Below are 21778 nucleotides of genomic sequence, written 5' to 3'. Positions count from 1 at the left end.
AAGAAGTCTGCATCCTTCAAGAAAAACATGATTTTCATGCAGGACAATGCTCCATCACACGCGTCCAAGTACTCCACAGCGTGGCTGGCAAGAAAGGGTATAAAAGAAGAAAATCTAATGACATGGCCTCCTTGTTCACCTGATCTGAACCACATTGAGAACCTGTGGTCCATCATCAAATGTGAGATTTACAAGGAGGGAAAACAGTACACCTCTCTGAACAGTGTCTGGGAGGCTGTGGTTGCTGCTGCACGCAATGTTGATGGTGAACAGATCAAAACACTGACAGAATCCATGGATGGCAGGCTTTTGAGTGTCCTTGCAAAGAAAGGTGGCTATACTGGTCACTGATTTGTTTTTGTTTTGTTTTTGGATGTCAGAAATGTATATTTGTGAATGTTGAGATGTTATATTGGTTTCACTGGTAAAAATAAATAATTGAAATGGGTATATATTTGTTTTTTGTTAAGTTGCCTAATAATTATGCACAGTAATAGTCACCTGCACACACAGATATCCCCCTAAAATAGCTAAAACTAAAAACAAACTAAAAACTACTTCCAAAAATATTCAGCTTTGATATTAATGAGTTTTTTGGGTTCATTGAGAACATGGTTGTTGTTCAATAATAAAATTAATCCTCAAAAATACAACTTGCCTAATAATTCTGCACTCCCTGTATATGCGTGCATGCTCTCTCTGTCTTCCAGGTAACCTATCTTTGTGGCAAGAGTGCACCGGGGGAGGCTTCTCTTAAAGTAGGAGGGGGTGTAGTGTCCTAAAATACACTGCAAAGCATTGAAAGTATTAATATCATTGTATTTCATGTATTATGTGCATGTTCTACAAATCCCATAGGGTTGTATAGAGAGTGGGAGGTCCAGTAAGGGTAGTCAGGGCTGGCTGCACCCTTCCTCTCTAGAAGTAAGATTCTGGAGATAATGACTGACGGCTGAGGAGTGAACAACTAAGAGCAGCAAGGGGCAGCTCCTGTAGGGAGGTCCAATCCCCTACAGCGCACAAGCAACTTATGTGCTAGCCATCAAAAGGGAAAAGATCTATAGAAGGTTTAACTGACAGATAATTATTGTGTCTGCTCACATGAAGCATGAATTCACTATATTAAAGTCCCTGACATAAGGTAGGCTAGTACATTTTTCACTTAGCTTACACATTATACCATTAAAATGGGTTGTGCAAGAATGGTGGGGGAGGGGTTGCAAACCCACACTTGTCCAGATCTGTAAAGGAAAGCTTACTTAACTACTTCCCAGCAGCGGCTCCCCATTCCTTTTTTCCCAGGCCTGTGATGCTCTGCTGGGGACCCTCGATGTCAACATCCGGTTTGACATTGCTGCAGCCAATCACTGGTCGTGTGAAAATCTGTCATGAATTAAGGGATGCTGGTCACTACTGAGGCCAGTGATTGGCTGCATCAATGTCAAACCGGATGTTGACATTAAGGGAGTACAGCAGAGCATAGTAGGCCTGAAGGTGAAAGAATGGGGATCCGGCCCCAGGAAGCATCTTTTATTTAAAGGTCAGGCAAAGTAGAGGGGATTTGTCCAAACGTCTCCATTCTTTCACAATCCTTCTAAGTTTAGAGCATGTATTTAAAGAGGCATTCCCATTGTGACAAGTTATCCTTTATACACAGGATAGGGTACGACTCTCAGATCAGCGGGGGTCTTACTGATGGCACTTCTAGCAATTATAAGAACTGGGACTCTGTACCCCTCGTAGCCTCCTGAGATGAACAGAACGTTTGTACTTGGCTTTCTCCAGAACGCCAGGAAAGTTGAATGAAGTGGTAGGAGTGGCAATACACCTGCCTGATCTGCTACTCTGTTCATTTTGGGGGTCCCCGAGGGGCATGGGATCCCCATTCTCGTTATCTGTGGGAGTCCCAGCAGTAGGAACACACCAGTCAAAAAGTTGTCTCCTATCTTGTAGATAGGGGAAATCTTGTCACAACTAGAAGGTTTTCCACTGCGATATTACTATCTTTTACTTAAAACCTACTATTTATCCTTGCTATTCGAGAGGGACATAAATATGCGGTCGAAACCATTAAGGAAATGCTTCAAAAAATATTAAATGTCAGACCTTACATTTCCTCAGGTATTCATGTTGGGCATTCATGCTTTAATGTTACTCTGAAAATGTTATTTTGCAATCATAATATTTTACTAGTTGAAGAAACAATTTGTGAAGGATATGAGTTTTCAGTACTGTATGTATTATGCTGACTTTTACCCCCTTTGACATTATTGTGCTGAATGTATTGATATGTAAATTATTTTCTATGTAGGGGAGAAATTGACCCTGTTTCTCAGTCGTCAACTGAAATGTAAAACCACAACATATAAAAAAAAGTTTGAAAAAAATGTATGCATTCGTAGTCCACATTATATATTATGTTTTAAAATGAAAGGGGTTTTCCTGTCTCATTCACTTTTTAAAACTCTTAGCTCCTTAGAGTCCTAACCGTTTGGGTCATCACAGCAGGAAATCCATCATTCTGATGGTGGCTGCTGAAGCAAGGTTCTTGCCGGAAACTCAAAGCATGACAGTTTATTCACAATCATTCATTAGAACAACTTTAGTTTTTTTGGGTTTTTTGTTTTTTTACATTACTTTAGCAAAGTGTCTCCAAGGCTTCTATTTGGACGATTTCCCGATGGAAACCTTAAGTGCATGCATTTAGCAAATAGCACTGGCATCCATCACCCATAGGACCCATGTCAATACAAAATTATACTGTGCAGTATGTGTTTTTTTTTCCTGGATGCATCTGTATGGAATAGCACAGTCTGCTGGCTAATCAATGCAGTAGTAAAAAAATATATATAATACAATGGATACCACTTAATGGAGGCAAAAAGAACACTATTGGTATAACGGGGACCTCCTAAAGTGTATGGCGGCTGCTTGTCCAGCTCATATGGTAAGTGTACACCGCTGTATGCTGTTGCATTGTGAAAAGACCATAAGACATGTGTCTAGTATTGCTTAAGATAAAACTTCATATTGAGTAGGCTATTGATTTTTGTTCAGCTGAGTTCCTCAATCGTAAGCTTTCAAGATGGTCTGTGTAGTAAAGGGCATCTGTCAGCAGATTTGTACCTATGACACTGGCTGACCTGTTACATGTGCGCTTGGCATCTGAAGTGTTGTTCCCATGTTCATATGTGCCCACATTGCTGAGAAAGATGATGTTTTAGTATATAGTCAGGGGTGATCACATTTACACTGTCTGGCCCTGTCAAAGTGCAGGGGACGCAGCAGTTGCAGAAAGAGCAGAATCTCTAGGAGTAATGGCAATGCCCCCATTGCTCCTAGAGGCTCATTTGCATATATTAAAAGAAAATTTTTCTCAGCAATGCAGACAGATATGAACAAGGGACCAACACAGATGTCTTCAGCTGCCAAGCTCACATGCAACAATTCAGCCAGTTTCATAGGTACAAACCTGCTGACAGATGCCCTTTAAAGGAGTATACCTATTTGGAACATTAATGGTATATCGATATGATATGCCATAAATGTCTGATATGGTGCAGGTAGGTCCTACCTCTGAGTCCCACTCCCACACCGCTATGGGACATCTAAACATAGCCAAGTGCTGGCTGGAGCTATTTTCGGAAGTCCCATAGCAGTGAATGGAGAGTTGACTGCACAAGCGCAGCATCCTCTCCACTCCTGTTATGGGACTTCAGAAAGTAGCCGAGCACACTTGCTTGGCTGTCTTTGGAAGTCCAATAGCAATGAATGAAAAGACACCACCGTGTGCTGTCCATTCATGGTGGAACCCTTTTCTTAATATTATAGGGGGGAACCCTAGAGGTGGGAGCCACGCCCTTCAGACATAAAAAGAGCATGCTATTGATATGTCATAAATGACTAAACGGGAATACCCTTTTAAAGGGAAACTGTCACCGGGATTTTGTGTATAAAGCTGAGGACATGGGTTGCTAGATGGCCGCTAGCACATCCACAATACCCAGTCCCCATAGCTCTGTGTGCTTTTATTGTGTAAAAAAACGATTTGATCCATATGCAAATTAACCTGAGATGAGTCCTGTACGTGAGATGAATCAGGGACAGGACTCATCTCAGGTTAATTTGCATATGTATCAAATCGTTTTTTTTACACAATAAAAGCACACAGAGCTATGGGGACTGGGTATTGCAGATGTGGTAGCGGCCATCTAGCAACCCATGTCCTCAGCTCTATACACAAAATCCCGGTGACAGGTTCCCTATAAATATCACAGGTAGTAACTAGTGCTGCATGTTACTAGTTGGTACCGCAGAGGTTACCAAAGATTGCCTTCTTCTGACATTGTTCACCAGGAGAGATCTGTGAATAAACTGCAATATGCATAGAGTGCACAGTCAAGTGTTTTATTAAATTTTTTCCCATTTTTTTTTTGTCATAGTTTTACCACAAAGTGGTAGCAGGGAGCTAACAGTGTTGCTCAGCTACACCATTTTGCACCATGGGAATAGCCCCTAGAAAATGGACTGAACCCAGTAAAGATGCTGTTTTGCACACCAGGAACATCTCATCTGCTTGCTTATAAATGTGACTTCTTCTCTAAGATTACTGGGTTTTTTTTTTTTTGTTTTTTGTTTTTTTTTATGGGAGGGTTAAACTGGCATTCATAGAAAAATGTCACAGTGCTAAAATAGATAAAAAAGATAAACAGTAGATCCATCTGTTCAGTGCTCCCAGCTGCTCTGCTCCATTTTAAAGAACTTTTTAAAGGGTTTGTGTCACAAAGCATATTCTAACATTGTTCAAACCAGCACCTAGATCTGAATACTTTTGTTATTGCATGTAATTAAACATTTAGTATAGCCACTGAGTTATTCAATAAAATGTATCTGTATAGCGCCACCTGCTGTTTATTCTTGTCCTTATTTTTTCTCCATCTCACTAAGCTGGTCGAACCTGCTCAGTTTAAATCTTCAACTGCCACCAGCCATATCTTCTGTTAGAAGCTGTGGTAGTTGCAGGCAGAGAGCTGCAGCAGAATACCGCCTGAGCTGCCAGGCTGAAGATAATGTAGCAGAGCTAGGCTTGGCCTGTGAACAGGGGAACAGGTCGATCCTTAGGCTAGGTTCACACCTGAGCGTTTTACAGCGCGTTCCTACGCGCTGTAAAACGCTCAACAGGCAAAAACCAATGTTTTCCTATGGGCATGGTTCTCACCTGAGCGTTTTACAGCGCGTACGAACACGCTGTAAAACGCCCTATGCCCCAAGAAGTACAGGAGCTTCTTTGGGGCGTATTGTCGCGCGTAACACCTCTGTTTTTCATTGTACGCCTCTGTGGTCAATAGCAAGAACGCGCGTTTCCAAAATACAAAAACGCCCTAAAATACGCCTCAAAAACGCCTGTAAACAGCGCTTATTGAAGCCTGTAAACAGCGCTTATGGTGTGAACCCAGCCTTAGGTTGGCCCTACTTTTCCACCCCTTGCACAAGTAGCCCCTGGCACAGTAGACTGCACTACGTATAGATAGGCAGTATACAGCATCCCAACCAGCCTATGTTGATATAAAAAATGGGTGGATTATTTGACAAGCTTTGCAGTTTGTTATTAGAGATGCATGGGTGGCTGAGAAGACTTGTAGGCAAAGAGGAAGACTGGCTAGTATCTTCTTTCATCAGTGACCTGCCTTCTTGAAGTCTCTGCAGGGAGCCATACTCAATCATCTTCTAGTGTCTGCTGCCTGCTACTATGTGGGCAGGTAATATTTGCTGTAGCTTTACAGTGGTCTCCAGAATATTTTTTACTGTAGGGCCCTAGTCACCAAAGTCTGACACTGAGCAGAACACTTGGAGCAGTGAATGGGGAGATCTCTGGATCCATGTGAGGTGCAGGGTTGGTTCTAGCTTTGTTAGAAAGGTATTATCATATAGAGATGAGCGAAGTATTCACAAATTTGATTCGGCTGCTTCGCAGAAATTTTACAAGAATAATTTGTCACAAAACGCATTTCTTTGTAAGTAGTGGGTGCAAATGTCATTCATTCATGACATTGTATCCCTCAGATGCTGCGTTCAGAGCTGGTCGCGACATCAGTAATATTACAGTATAAAATGAAAAAAATAAAAATAAATTAAATCATACTTATTTCATGCGTTTGCTCGCGAAGAGCCGACCGACGCCATCTTGATTGAAGATCCAGAGCGAAATCTTGCGCTGCCTGTGATGACGTCAAACGTTACCGTGCACGGGATTTCCTGAGAGATCTTCAATCAAGGTGGCAGCGGCGGGCCTGTCGTGAGCAAATGGAGGAGGCAAGTATGATTTTTTGGGTTTTTTACCGCCATTTAGGGAAAATTGATTCGCTACCACAAAGCACGAGGAAATTCGGCTTCACAGCCTATCAAATTTTTTCCTGAAATTCGGATGGAAGTCAACTTCGTGGACTTTATGATGTCTAGCTCATCACTAGTCGTGTACGTTGTGATGTCAGATTTTCATATTTTTAGATCAAATATGACATCAACCCCTTTTAAGCATTATCCATTTAAAATTGTTGCATTTATAATATCTCTCTCCTCCTCCATCACGAAAACCAGCAATCCACACTGAAAATAAGAAATCTTTTCGGCATAAGCAATCCTGAAGAGTAGTCGCATTTGACTTTATGCAAGGAAGATCCCACTTCCGTTTATAGATACTACTTTATCTTCTATATGGGAACTCCAGCACAGTCGACGCCACAGCCATCCTCGTGTCCCTCCTCTCTCCTTCACAGCCCACTTCTCCTGGGCAATGTAACATCTGTTAGCGGGAGCAGGTCCCTGACTGCTGAGTAAAGTGGACAGGAAATCATTACAGTCAAAACATTTCCAGCAAAGGTCAGTCTAATAGAAAATTACATCAATCACCTTGAGGAAAAAGAAAAAAAGCAGCTTTCCAAACGGATGTGTCACTCAGCGCAGCGGAGCAACGTCAGATGCAGTTTATACTTTCCTGGAGAAGTTGGTTGGGTACTCGAAATCTCATGAAAATTTAATTCCTATAACAAAAAGTGGTTGGGAGAAGGTTTCAAGGAGATATTGGGGGGGGTCTTTTCCGCTTAACTTTCAAGGTCATTGCATTGACGTTGTAGTTTAACAGTTTCACAGCCCCATGTGATACACTATCACCGTGAAAGAATAGACAGGCGATACAAACATGGATTTCACTGTGCTGATCACAATGTTGCAGTTATTGCTGTAGCTATACTCACCTTGAAGTGATATGGAAACACTACTCAAACAATTGAGTGAAATGCATCCTAAAAAAGGTATGACAAAACACTGACATATATATGGAGCAAATGAATAAATGATGGCTATCCTGTGCTATAACGTTACATCTTCCCAAAACATGCTGATGGTTTGTCAGGAAAGTAAACTCTCCCTCCCCTTGGAGACTATACAGCATATACTGTGACTGTAATCAGAACAGACATATTGGGAAATATAAAGTCAGCTTTTAATACCAAGTTGATATATCATTTTAATGTCAAGATCAGTGTGTATGAAGCAGGTTGGTAATTAGTGATGGACGAACATCTGCCGATCAAATGTTTGCGAACCGCAAGTTCGCGCCGGGTCCCATTCATTTTAATGGCAGGCAAAGCTGAAAAACCTTCAGCTCATATTTGCAGCCAAGAAATAATTACTGGAAGTGCACAAATAATCCCACAACAAGGACAGGGACATACCAGATGTATTATTCGAATTTGCGATCTCCATTTTTTTTTTTTTTCAATGCGAAATATCAGCAATATAATTTTCGCGTACGCGCATGCACAAATGCACTATACAGTACCCAAATGCACTATAAAGAAAGTATATTGGTATATAACACCCCAATTCAATCTGTTTTTTGGGGGGGCGACTGGTATATCACTCCAGTAGAAATTATTTGTTCCAATGACGCTTGTCCCTCTATATACCTGCAGTATCGCAGCAGAACCGCACACAACTGCCGCACAATACAAATGCACTATAATATACTTTCTAACATAGAAAGTATATTATAACATTGTACAAGGAAGGCAATCCATTAGAATATACATGAAGATAAAACGTAACCTTTAATAATTTTACTATGAGCGTCCATTCACACGTCCGTAAGTGTTTTGCGGATTCGCAAAACACGGACACTGGCAATGTTCATTCCGCACTATAATAGAAAATGCCTAATCTTCTCTGCAATTGCAGACAAGAATAGGACATGTTCTATTTTTTGGCGGAAATGGAAGCACAGATGCGGAAGTGCGGATCCGCTAATGCGGATGTTGATCCGCAAATCCGGATGCGGACAGCACATTCCGGCCCCATTGAAAATGACTGGGTCTGCACCCGTTCCGCAAAATTGCAGAACGGATGCAGACCCATTTTGCGGACGTGTGAATGGAAAAGATATCCCTCTAAATGAAAATAAATTAAATTACTAAAGTTAAGCAAAAGCATAGATGTGGTCGGCAATAACAAGTGCTCGGCGGCACTAAATCAGGTGCTCGGCGGCACCAAATCAGAAACCATATGTCCTACCACAATCCGGGGGGTTCCAGTGCACAACGATGAATCCCGGAGCGAAAGCAAAAAAACATCCATCCCTGGGCTAGATGATGATGTGGTATTGAAGGACAGGGTGGGCAAAGAACTGTCCCTGATATTGCCCTACAGGGGGGTGCTATTCTGGCCCTGATAGCCTAACCACAGACCACCCGCCCTGATAAGAGCGACCCCGTCCTGAACCTTACCCTATATAAAAATGGCCCTAGTAAGCCCCTAGCCCCTAGGACCCTGACTTCCAGGTGATCACTATATAGATCTATGTGTTTTTGACTCATTATAAAAGTATATTATAAGTATATCGCACCCCTCTGTGTATCACACCTATTGATAGCACATCTATACTAGTCCTTAAAAGGACTTTTGTGGCCCTATTAGCTAGCGTTTGGTGTCCCTAACAGCCTGTCCCTGCTCCACACAGCAACCTCTCCCTACACTGGCAAAACACTGAATGTAAATTGAATAAACTAAATGGTTTATTTATAAGGTAGGGGGGTGTCCATGTGCTGAAATGTCTCAATTGGCTGTCCTGTACCACCTGATGGACGTGTCATGGGTCAAAGTTCTTCACAATGTAAAAGAATATGGCAGGCGCAAATTTCTCCATATGTTCGCATTTTCGGCGAATCACGAACACGCAAAGTTCGCCGCGAAACGACCGCCGGGCGAACCGCAAGGCCATCTCTATTGGTAATATCCTCAAGTCTTCACATTCAAACCTCATTCACATTTCTGTGTCTCTTTGATGTGTGTGGAAAATCCGTCCGTGTGTCATCCATAAAGCTATCTGTGAAGAATTCGTGTTTGGTCCATGTGTCAGTTTTTTTTCTCTCCATGTGTCGTCCGTATTCCATGGTCACTGAAACACTGACAGAACATGGGTGCCATCCCTGTTGTGTGAGTGGTTTTTCACGGACCCATAGACTGCAATGTTTGGTCTGCATTCATGGACCAAAATAGTGCATGTCTCTGTGACCAGGGGTCAGTGGAAAACCACTGATGTGTAAACAAATGCATTAAAATCAATGGGCACGTGTGCTTCCCATGCAAAAATGTGGATAGCACATGTCCATGAAAAGTGGAAATGTGTACAATGCCTAAAAGAGTAAATTGTCATAAAAAGTTAAAAAGGAACTTAAACCCTTCTTATAGGGTTTGTCCGGGTGTTCGGATTGGCGGGAGTCTGATCATATGTTTGAGGAAGCCTCCTGTGAGCATCATGACCTCCTGGCAGCTTACCAAGCACAGTGCCATCCATTGTATAGCAGCTCAGTCCCCTAGCCCCATTCACTTTAATGGGTCTGAGCTGTACCTATGTATATGACCTGACAGGCCTAGGAAGAAGCCACAGCGTTCACTGGAGAGCCACGGCCCCTTCAAAAAGTTGATCGGCAGACCATGTTAATGGAGTGGACATTTGTGCCACATTTGTGACATATCTGAGCTTTTTTTTAGGGTGGTTTGTACCTTGCCAAGCATCTTACATTTACCAGTGTGATTTGCGCCATGGCCGTCAGTTTACACTTACCAAGGGGAGGACAGGTTTTTTGTTGGCAGAGCTACATTGGTAGCGAGATTTACTATTGTAACTCTTTTAAAAAGTCAAATCCACAAGCAATTTCAGGGACCGCGCTGATATCAGCAGTTTAGGACACTCGACACTCGATCCAACAGATGGTTGTTCACATTCCACTCCTATGGACCTCTCCTGCAGCGTCTTGCCACTAACCGAAACTTTCAATACATAGCACCAATACCTTCACAAAGAAAAGAAGCACATGGCGCAATACCCAAGTGATAAAGTAAGTATACAGTTTATTGTACTTACAAAATTCAAGAAGTAAAAAGCATTTCATAAAAACACGCCCGACCCGGGTTTCGCCTTAGGCTTGAAAAACCCGGGTCGGGTGTGTTTTTATGAAATGCTTTTTACTCCTTGAATTTTGTAATCCCCCCCCCCCCCCCAATGCCCGGACCCTTGTATGGATTATACTTACCTGCTCCCTGGCTGAGGAGAGCAGTTAAGTATAATCCATACAAGGGGCCCAGGCAATGTGGGGGATATTTTAGATATCAGATGACCCCTTTAAGTGTAAACAGTAGGTTATGGCACAAACCACACATAAAATGGTGCAAAAGGTTCATAAATGTGCATCAAATACCTACACCAACAAAACAGGTAAAAACAAAAAAACTACTTTTCTGGCACAGCACATGTGATACCTCACCCCCCTGTGCATCCAGCATTTTGGTGCATGGTGTTGCATCTTAAGCCATATCCTTTCCTGCCAGGTTACGCCCACTTTCCACAAAACTACGCCCCTTGTCAGATACGGCGTAAGTTTCTAAATCTATATATGATGTCAGTAATGCAATAACTCCTTTCAACCACAAATCTAGCCAATTCTCAAAAACATGATAATAAAGCATGTTTTTTTAGGTTTGGCTGTAACTAAATGGATGTAATCACTAAACATTGTTGCATTTTAATCTGAAACAGTCACAGATGCAGCAATCTGTTGTCTTGACTTGGTAAGATGTCTTCTGGTGTCTGGGTGGCCTTTTTTTTTATAACTATCCATCATTTTACGCACTGTATACTCGCTGTACTTGTATACTCACATTAAGAGCACATTAAGAGTCAAGACATTGAGGACATTACACTAGGATAGGCCATCATTGCATCCTGAATGACTAGAAGGAAGTGGCAAGCAGTACTCGGAAGCACCCTGGAAATGGCAGCTCCAATCTGCCTTAAGGTGCATAAACACAACTGTATTTTTTGTCCGTATCAGATCCACATTTTATTTGTGCTGTCCACATCCATATGTCCGTTCCGTAGCTCCACAAAAAAAAAAGAAAAAAAAGAACATGTCCTATTCTTGTCTATTTTGCGGACAAGGATAGGCATTTTTACAATGGATCCACAAAATACATAAGGACGTGTGTAAGAGGCCTAAGGAGGCCCAATGGCTTGCTCATTGTAAGAAATGATCGGCAGGGTCACAGCAGTTGAATTCCTATCAACTTGACATTCATGGCATATCCTAGAGATTTATATATCATCAGTGCCCTCATAACAAATAACCATACCGTTGCTTTCTAGCGCTAAAAGCCCCATATACATTAGTGGTACCGGCTTTGTGACACAATATTGTGAAATCTTGTTGTTTTAAAAAGCTAGTCATCCCATGTCGGGGCAGACTGGGAACTTAAAGTGGCCCCTGGAAAACAAAACTAAAAGTGGCCCCATGTTGTAGGCAGATCCTAAGTGACATAAGGCGGGCCAACACAAATAGGCAGGGCTAACAGAAGTTGGCAGGGCCTACAATACCATAGTGTGTAGCATAAAATACCACCCTAGCAGAGCCAAATACCACAGTGCAGCATAAAATACTTCCTCAGAAGAACCAAATACCACAGTGCCACCAGTCAGGTGCATAAGTACCTGATGCTCCCACATTAATGCTGAGAGCATCAGATCATTATTTACCTGACCAGCAGCCATGAGTATGGCTCTGGAGGCCACCAAGTCACTTATGACACAAATATCAGAATATGTCTAGTCAAGCAAAAAGGTAATGAAGTACCCATCTGTACTCTCTTGGCCAAGCCTAGTGTGTATGAGTATGGGAGACTTGGAGGTAATTGCTGTTGGCTTACTTGGCAGAAAGTTATTGAAGGTGTATGGGCACCCTAAGGTCCTGGGTTCAAACCTAACCAGGGCAAGAGCCGCATACAGATGGCACACAGGTTCTGGCTTGTTCTACCCTTTATTGTTTGCCCATAAGTCTTTATATTGTAGGAAGGCGCAATGGTCCGTCAATGATGGAAGGTATGTGTCACCAAGGTTCCTGGCCTCGGTGAAGTAAGAGCCGGTATTTTCAAGTGTCATCGGCAGCTATTGCTGGTTGACACGTTGCTATTTTAGTATGGCTGTAAGCGGATCCGGGCCGGCTCTTACTGGGAGTAGCCAAAGTGCTGGGTGGGTGGCTACTCCCCACACTCCAGGCCGGGTCTTTACTGGCCTATATCAAACCCAGCCAGCAGTCTCAGTTGGGTGTGGATTACTCCTCTCTGACGGTGGAGCGCTGTCAGTCCCTGTGTGTTTTGGGATCTGAAAACTTGTGCCATGCAAAAAGGGCTGGGAGCCATTTTTTTTTTTTTGCGGATCCATTGTAATAATGCCTTTCCTTGTCTACTAAAAAAAAATAAGACATGCACAATTTTTTTTTGTGGGGCAACAGAACGGACATACTGATGCGGACAGCACACGGTGTGCTGTCCACGGATTTTGCGTACCCATTGAAATGAATGGGTCCGCATCCTATCCGCAAAAGAAACGGAACGGACACGGAAACAAACAACGTTCGTGTGCGTGTAGCCTTATGTGTGAATAAAACACTGAACTGTTTAAGTTAAAGGCTTTGTGGTTGCTTCTATACTGTGTCCGCTAGCCTGTCAACCAGAGCAAATCCCCACAATTGGTGTCGGATGCGGGCAAACGCAGTGAGGCAGGCCTGAAGGCCAAAAAGTTTTTGTTTTTCCCGGGCACGAGTGTATGTCCTATATTAAGCCGGCAAGCTTACGACCCATGTTCCCTGACAAAATGCAGGCAGTCGTGAAAGCCCTTATGGAGGCTAACTTGCAGCAGAGGGAGGCTAACAAGCAGCAGCAGAAAACGATTTCTAAGATGACCCCCATGGATGATGTTGAGACCTATCTGGCGGTGTTTCAAAAGGTGGTCGTGAGGGAGAGGTTACCCCGAGACCAGTGGGCTGAGGTCGTAGCTCCGTTCCTGGCGTCTGGACCCCAGGAAGTGTTTTTTGATCTACCCGATGATCAAGCAGCCAAATACCCAGCCATAAAAGGTGAGATCCTGGCAAGACTGGGGGTGAATGTATTGGTCCGGGCCCACCGGGTACAACAATGGGAATTTAACCCGGCTGAACCCGCCAGACCTCAATATTATGACCTGCTACACTGGTTGCAAAAATGGCTGCAGCCTGACGCACTGTCTCCCACTGCTATGCTGGACCGTCTGTTGGCAGATGTGTTCTGGAGGGCTTTGCCGTACCCTCTCCAGCACTGGATCGGCCAGGTGTCTCCTGGTAATGCCTTAGAAATGTTCGACCTGGTGGAGCGCTACAAGACCAACAGAGAACTACAGGGGGGTTCTTTTGGGAGGGGGCCCATCAAACCCCGGAAATCTCCACCCCAGACGGTGCCAGCAAAACCCGCCCGGGACGTACCCCCTGCAGACCCAGCCCCGGTGGTCCGCTGGCGGTGTCAGGAGCCTGGACACATAAGGGCCAAATGTCCCCATTGGGGTGAACCCATGGATACCAACTATGGTTACTGCCACTATGCCAGGAAGCTGTGTGCCACAGGTGCCTCCTAGACTAAATACAATAGCCACCTGTGCCAGGTGAAAGTGGGGGACACTCTGGCAGTGGCACTTCTGGATTCAGGGAGCCTGGTGTCCCTGGTAAAAGCTGCCCTGGTGCGGCCTGCCAAGTATACTGGCCGAAAAGTTGGTGTTGTGTGCATTCATGGAAACTTAAAGGACTATCCCACTGCCCTGGTCTCTCTGTTAACGGTGGCCAGCAGGTGGACTCATGAGGTGGCCGTCGCCACAAAATTACAGTATAAACTAGAAATTGGGAGAGACTTCACTGGTTTACCGGCACTATGGCCAGATACGAAAGTTACCGATACCCGTGAGACAGATGTAACCCTAGCAGAGTGTCCTGACTCAGGGGGGAGACCAGAACCCTAGGAACCTGAGTCCAAAGGGCCAGCGGTAGGGGTGTCCGCCACTTGAGTGGAAGAAGGGGAGACAACCCCACTAAGTGTGATGGTGGGAGACATGGAGGACTTGCCCCCGGGTCCTGGGCTGGCAGACCTCAATGTCTTGGTTCTGCACAACACCGGGACCCAACCCTATCCTGAGCCTGGGAAAATGTATTAATACTAGATGGGGAACCACAACAACCGGGGTAGAGTCGGTGTTTCCCCGTTTTGTGGTTCATCAAGATATGTTGTATCAGGTAAACCAGCTGCGAGGTGAATCCATTGAACAGTTGGTGGTGCCCCAGGCTTATCGCAAACTCGTGTTAAAGTTAGCCCACCAGCATGTTCTTGGGGGTCATCTGGGAATGCAGAAAACACAGAACCGGATACTGTGTTCAGAGAGGTAGAAGAATATTGTAAGTCTTGTCCAAACTGCCAGATAACAAGCCCCCAGCCACATTTCCATAGTCCTCTGGTACCCCTCCCGATTATCGAGGTCTCGTTCGAGCGAATCGCTATGGATCTCGTAGGCCCGTTATTGAAGTCTGCTAGAAGGCACCAACACATCTTGGTCATCCTCGATTACGCCACTCGGTACCCGGAGGTGGTGCCACTGCGTCATACATCAGCCAAACTCATAGCTAAGGAGTTAATGGAGATGTTTTCTCGAGTGGGTCTGCCTAAGGAGGTTCTGACTGACCAAGGTACCCCGTTTATGTCCAAGGTAATGAGGGAACTCTGTAAGTTGCTCCACATAAAACATCCACGGACGTCCGTGTATCATCTACAAACGGATGGCCTGGTAGACAGGTTTAATCAAACGTTAAAAAATATGCTAAAAAGAGTGGTGTCTAAGGATGGGAGGGACTGGGAACTTCTTCTGCCCTATCTCATGTTTGCAGTGCCAGAGGTGCCCCAGGCCTCTACTGGGTTCTCCCCCTTCGAACTGCTATACAGCAGAGACCCTCGCGGTCTGTTGGACGTAGCCAAAGAGGCATGGGAACAACAACCCACACCGCACAAAATTGTTGTTGAGTAAGTCACCCAGATGCAAGGACGGATAGAAATAGTGTTACCTCTGGTTAGGGAGCACATGGAGGCAGCGCAGCGAGCCCAGAGTAGGGTCAATAATCAGCAGGCTCGGGTCCATAACTTTAACCCGGGTGATCGGGTGTTGATTCTGGTACCAACCGTAGACAGTAAGTTCCTAGCTAGGTGGCAGGGGCCCTACGAGGTACTTGAAAACATTGGAGAGGTAGATTACAAGGTACACCAGCCAGGGAGGCGAAAGCCGGAGCAGGTGTACCATGTGAATCTGCTCAAACCATGGAGAGATAGGGAAACCTGTACTGAAGACAGCCCGCGACCAGGGTTTCTAGGGAAAGCGGTTTCGGCCCCTCTGTCTGAAGCAAGGGAAGCGGCTGCCACAGGGAAAATTGCTGACAGCCTCTCCTCTAAACAGTCTCAGGAAGCCAGGGAGTTCATTAGTCGGAACACGGATGTGTTCTCGGGCCTCCCTGGGCGCACTTCCATAATCTGGCATAACATTATCACTAAGCCTCAGGCAAAAGTCAGGTTAAAACCATACCGGGTACCCGAGGCTCGGCGACAAGCCATTGAGGAGGAAGTGCAGCTAATGCTGCAGCTAGACGTCATTGAGGAGTCCAAAAGTGAATGGACCAGTCCGATAGTCTTAATACCCAAGCCAGATGGGACATTACGGTTCTGTAATGATTTTCGCAAACTAAACGAATTCTCTACGTTTGATGCATATCCCATGCCTCAGGTGGATGAGCTTATTGAGAGGTTAGGCCAAGCTCTGTATTTTTCTGTTTTGGACCTCACCTTAGGGTACTGGCAGGTACCCTTGATGGAGGCTGCCAAAGAGAAATCTGCCTTCATCACACAAGAAGGGCTATACCAATATAAGGTGTTACCCTTTGGTCTGCATGGCGCCCCTGCAACTTTTCAACGGCTCATGGACATTGTACTTCGTCCACATCGTTGGTACGCTTCGGCTTACCTGGACAATATTGTCATTTATACTAACGACTGGGAAAGTCATCTACCAAAAGTGCAGGCTGTAGTGGACTCCCTTAGGAAGGCTGGACTGACCGCTAACCCCAAAAAATGTGCGATAGGGTTAGAGGAGACTAAGTACCAGTGGTATGTCATTGGACGCGGAGTCATCAAACCCCAAATAAACAAAAAAGAGGCGATTCGGAATTGGCACGGCCTGTCACCACTAGGCAAAAAAAGTAGTTCCTGGGAATGGTGGGCTATTATATGAGGTTTGTTCCCCATTTTGCCACCTTGGCTCCGTTGACAGGGGTCCTGAAGGGACGAAAGTCCGTGATGGTCCGCTGGAATGACCTGGCAGAAGAGGCTTTTTCCGCATTGAAGTTGGTCCTGTGCAGGTCACCGGTTTTGGTGACGCACGACTTCAAAAGGGAGTTTGTGATACAGACCGATGCCTCTGAAGTAGGCCTTGGAGCTGTACTCTCTCAGGAAATCAATGGGGAGAAACATCCCGTTGTTTTCCTGAGACGCAAACTTACCACAGCCGAGACTAGGTACAGTATAGTGGAGAGAAAGTGCCTGACCATCAATTGGGCACTCGAGTCTCTCGGCTATTATCTATTGGGAAGAAAGTTCTGTCTGGTGACCGACCACTCCCCTCTCAAGTGGATGATCCAAGCCAAAGAGAGGAATGCTCAGGTCACCAGATGGTTCTTGTCGTTACAGAACTTCAAGTTCTCAGTGGAATACAGGGCATGCCGCTTACAGGGAAACGCGGATGCCCTGTCCTGGGTACACTGTTTGGCAAGCATTCACCCCCTCAGGGTTAAACAAAGGGGGGGAGGTATGTAGGAAGGTGCAAGGGTCCGTTGTTTATGGAAGGTATGTGTCGCCGAGGTTCATGGCCTCGATGAATTAAGAGCAGGTATTTTCAAGTGTCAGCGGCAGCTATTGCTGGTTGACACGTTGCTATTTTAGTATGGCTGTAAGCTGATCTGGGCCGGCTCTTATTGGGAGTAGCCAAAGTGCTGGGTGGGTGGCTTCTCCCCATGCTCCAGGCCGGGTCTGTACTGGCCTATATCAAACCCAGCCAGCAGTCTCAGATGGGTGTGGATTACTCCTCTCTGACAGTGGAGCTCTGTCAGTCCCTGTGTGTTTTGGGATCTGAAAACTTGTGCCGTGCAAAAAGGGCTGGGAGCCGCATGCTGAGAAACAGGCCACCAAAGCCTGCTGTGGACCACAGGTGGAGAAACTGCAAACCAGGTGAAGGTTTCTGTTCTGTGGACTTTTCATTGTGTGAACAAACACCTAGACTGCAAAACGTCACTTTGTTTTTCCTTATGTGTGAATAAAACACTGAACTGTTTAAGTTAAAGACTTTGTGGTTGCCTCTATACTGCGTCCGCTAGCCTGTCTACCAGAGCAAATCACCACAATATGTATAAAAATAAATTATTAAGGCCAAAGAGCTCCTTGCATGTCACACTGAGAAACTCACTTTTGCAAAATTCCTGGCATATATTTGTCAGATTCCCTGAAGCAACCATTTTTGTCTAATCCCATGCAATCTTATAGACGCTGTTCTTGGTCTTGGTCAAGACCTGTATGTACTAGGCATACATCATGCTTTGCTTGGTTATCATTCCCATTAGCAACAATGCTCAAAGATTGTTAAAATATGCCCAGCACTAAAATGTAGTTAATATTTCATTGGCTTTATTTTCAATAAGGTATAAAAAAAAAGTATTCATCTCTCATTCGTAAGTGAAGCCAGATTTTCTGAGAATATGAGTCAGCAGGAAGACTGTTAAGCTGCCAGCTGCATTGATACAGTAAATGTGATGTTATTTTGATGAACAAGTGCACTTTGTCAGAAATGAACAAAGAATATACAAATGTCACACTGAGAGTGTATTAAAACGCGTGAAGGTAAATCAGGAATGAGAAATAAAAGTGGGTTATTACCCTGAGTAATTATGGAAAACATAATACTGTAAACCTTCACTGTAATACTGAGGAACAGAAATGCTATTTAAAAACTATTTCCTTTATGCTATTTGATCTTTTTGTGTTTAGATTCACAATTCCAACTCTCCTCATAGAAAAGTAGTAAAACAGCAAAATATTTCAAGTGTTAAAAGGGTATTCCGGTTATTAAAAGTTATACCCTAACCTGTGGATGGGGGAAAACTATTAGTTTGGTGGTGGTCCTACCACTGAGACACCCACTGATCACGAGAATGGGTACCCCGTGCCCCTCAGAGCACCACAAAATGAACAGAATGGCAGGTCGATCATGCTCACTGCCAGTCCATTTATCTCTACAGGAGTTCCAGAGACAGGTGAGTACAGCACTCAGCTATTTCTAGAACTCACATAGAGATGAATGGAGCAGCATCTTGCAGGCCCGTCCTGCCACTCTGCTCATTTTGGGTCAGTTTTGCCCCAAAGTAGAGAAGGTGCGGCAGTTTCAGAGAGATCTGAACCTCTTAGGAGCAACTGCAACTTCCCCGTTGCTCTTAGAGACTAATTTGCTTGTATTAAAACTAAATTTTTCTCAGCAATCAAGGCACATGTGAACATGGGACCAACACAGACGCCTTCAGCTGCCAAGCGCACATGTAACAGGTCAGCCAGTGTCATAAGTACAAATCTGCTGATAGATGCCCTTTAAAAAAAATGGACATAACCCCTTTAAATTTTGTTAACGGCTCCAAATTCTCACAATATAAATTCTCACATAAAAGATCCTATAACTCGACAAACCAGTTCTTTTTTTCTTTCCATTGGGTGATGATCAAGAACGAGCTTCCTTATAAACGCATGTTCTGTCAAACATCAGCCCATGTGGGGCCCATGGTCTTCAAATTACCTAATTTAATAAACCATAGACATTATACTGTAAAATTTATGCATGCTGCCTACTAAACAAATACAATTTACTCAAGTTTCCAGAACCTACCAACTGATATCAAAGTTAAGCACATATTTCCTTATCTCCGAGGAAGCCATGTGATTCCATAGCAATTGCAAAGCAAACAATGTGATCTCTGCATGCTTCTCATCATAACAGATATAGTATCTTCAAGTCTTAATGTCCAAGTATAGCTCTGCTTCCAGCATTCCCAAAGCAATAAATTCAACATTGGCATAAAGACAGCTTGCGTTATCCTCTCAGATTAACAGCATCTCCAAAGAATAATGATGAGCCTCGTTTGTTTAATTAACAGGAGCAACACAGAGTAACGAAGGGACGGCAAACAAACTCCACGGATTTTCTCAATGCAGTATAAGCAAACATTTTCTTTAATTAAAAGGATTTTTTTACCCAGAATCCCGTCTTCTTCGAAAAGAATAATCTTGAAGTGTGCATTTTTGATCTTCACTAGAAAAAGATGAAGATTACTGTTAACAAAAAAAGAAAAAAAAACTACTTGAGCTTCAAGAATACATTATTTGACATTTCCCATTCACAAGTGCACAGAAGTAAAGAAATACTGAAATAAATTTCAAGTAAATTAAGAGTATTTATAATAAAGTGCTCGATCTAAACAACAGAGTAATAAATCCACTAAAGTTCTAACCTCACAAACCACTGCCTGTAGTTCTGTCCTATATTAAATATAAAGAAAACAGAAATTAGTGTCTCACTCCCCATGACTATGGATGGAACTGGAGGCCGAGTGCACCGACCAAGTGTCAAGCCATACAGTATAGTATTAAGTAGTAAGTTAACCACTTGATTTCCACCACTTTATACATCTTGGCAGTAAGCTTACATCTGTAACCCAACATATAAAGGGTTACATTGCGATTAGGAAATAAAAGCTTCTTTCATAAAATAATTAAAGCAGAAAAAAGGTATTGGGTAGCCCTTGCTTGCAAAATTAGCAAAAAAAAAAAAATTTTGCAGAAGGTTTAAGTACACTTTATGCAAGATATAGATGTGGGAGGCACTCGGTATCCAGGTTGAATATGTGTGATTTGTGGAAATATTGAGGGGTTAGTGGTAAAGGTGTGGGTTGTGTTCTCGCAGTGGTATATATAACGGTTCATAATGATCACACCATAATTGTAGCTATTAAATTTTTTTTTATATATAGCCAAATAACGGAACAGCACCTCCAGAGACAATCGCAGGTGCAAGATACCAGGCAATAATGTAGCAACCAAATAAAGTAGCAGCACACTACAATTTTTTTTTTATTTAATGATAAAATTATAAACATATACAGTATTTTTCGCCCTATAAGATGCACTTTTTCCCCCCCAAAAGTGGGAGGAAAATGGCAGTGCGTCTTATGGGGCGAAGGCTACCATTTCTACATTGATACACCGCCGACCGCAAGCTGCACAGCGCGGCCGGCGTGTGTATCAGCGAGGGGGGGCTGGGGGCCGGCCTTTAGTTTTGTAATGGCAGCGGGGCCCGGTGCAGTCACTGTATTCTATTGCACCGGGCCCCGCTCACTGTACTAATGGTATCTACTGTAACTGCAGGCATGCAATGGTTAACTATAGATATGTTCGATCCAGCGCTGAGCAGCCTGTACTTACGATCATAGCAGGAGGCAGGAGGCAGGGTGGGCGGGCACTGGCAGCGTAACTTCCTACGTCACGTGCCTGCTCCGCCCACTTTATGAATGAAGCAGGTGGCGCAGGCACGTGACGTAGGAAGTTAAGCTGCCAGTGCCCGCCCGCCCAGCCTCTTGCCTCCAGCCTGCTATGATTGTAAGTACAGGCTGCTCAGTGCTGGATCGAACATATCTAGAGTTAACCATTGCCTGCCTGCAGTTACAGTAGATACCATTAGTACAGTTAGCGGGGCCCGGTGTAATGGAATACAATGACTGCACTGGGCCCCCGCTGCGATTTAAAAACTAGTGTAGATGCCAGCCCCCACCCCCTGTATTGGGGGTCATTCACAGTGGCTGACACTGTTATGGGGGGGGATCTGTGGATGTCAAATAGCATAAGATGATATTTATCTGTCATCCACAGATCCCCCCATAGCAGTGTCATGCCATCCACAGATGCCCCCATAACAGTGTCAGCCACAGACCCCCATAACAGTATCAGCTACAGACCCCCATAACAGTGTCAGCCACAGACCCCAATACAGTGTCAGCCACAGACCCCCATAACAGTGTCAGCCACAGATCCCCATAACAGTGTCAGCCACAAATCCCCATAACAGTGCCATCCACAGACCCCCATAATAGTGCCATCCACAGACCCCCATAACAGTGCCATCCACAGACCCCCATAACAGTGCCATCCACAGACCCCCATAATAGTGTCATTCACAGGCTATCATTAGTTCAAAGCACACCAAAAGCACACCAAAAGCACACCTTTTGGTTCAAAATATATTTTT

This window comes from Bufo bufo, chromosome 9, assembly GCF_905171765.1.
Source record: "Bufo bufo chromosome 9, aBufBuf1.1, whole genome shotgun sequence".
NCBI lineage: Eukaryota > Metazoa > Chordata > Amphibia > Anura > Bufonidae > Bufo > Bufo bufo.
Note: the sequence above shows the minus strand (reverse complement) of the source record.